Consider the following 457-nt stretch of genomic DNA (forward strand, 5'->3'; position numbering starts at 1 on the left):
ATGCGATATGGAACGCGTAATGTAATTCAACGAATATCCCTTATTATATCACCCGCAGCTATTTTGTTTGAGAACAATGCGATCAGGGCCCACTAGTTGAGTCCGCACACCGCCATCCACAAAAAGCGCATACACATTACTGTGCTTGGCTTTAAGCTATGTGGTAATATTTCAAGAAAGAGCGAGGGTTGTTGTTGTGGAAATGTGTATTGTTCTGTCTTCAACCTTTTCATCGCTCAGAGCACAGGCGAGGGAAGAGGAGGAAAGCTTTTGTAAGGAGCAAAGAATTCAGGCTATGAGATATTTTAATAATCCTTGTGCCTAGTGTGTCGTTTTTTTCTCCAATGTTGGGATGAAAGTCTCCAGTTAGTATTAAATACCAATGGTGGTGTTTAATGCTCCTATAGGAAAACATAATCATTAACATTAGAGTTTACTCCACATATGCACTGCATTA

Source organism: Penaeus monodon, chromosome 30, assembly GCF_015228065.2.
Source record: "Penaeus monodon isolate SGIC_2016 chromosome 30, NSTDA_Pmon_1, whole genome shotgun sequence".
NCBI classification, from domain to species: Eukaryota; Metazoa; Arthropoda; class Malacostraca; order Decapoda; family Penaeidae; genus Penaeus; species Penaeus monodon.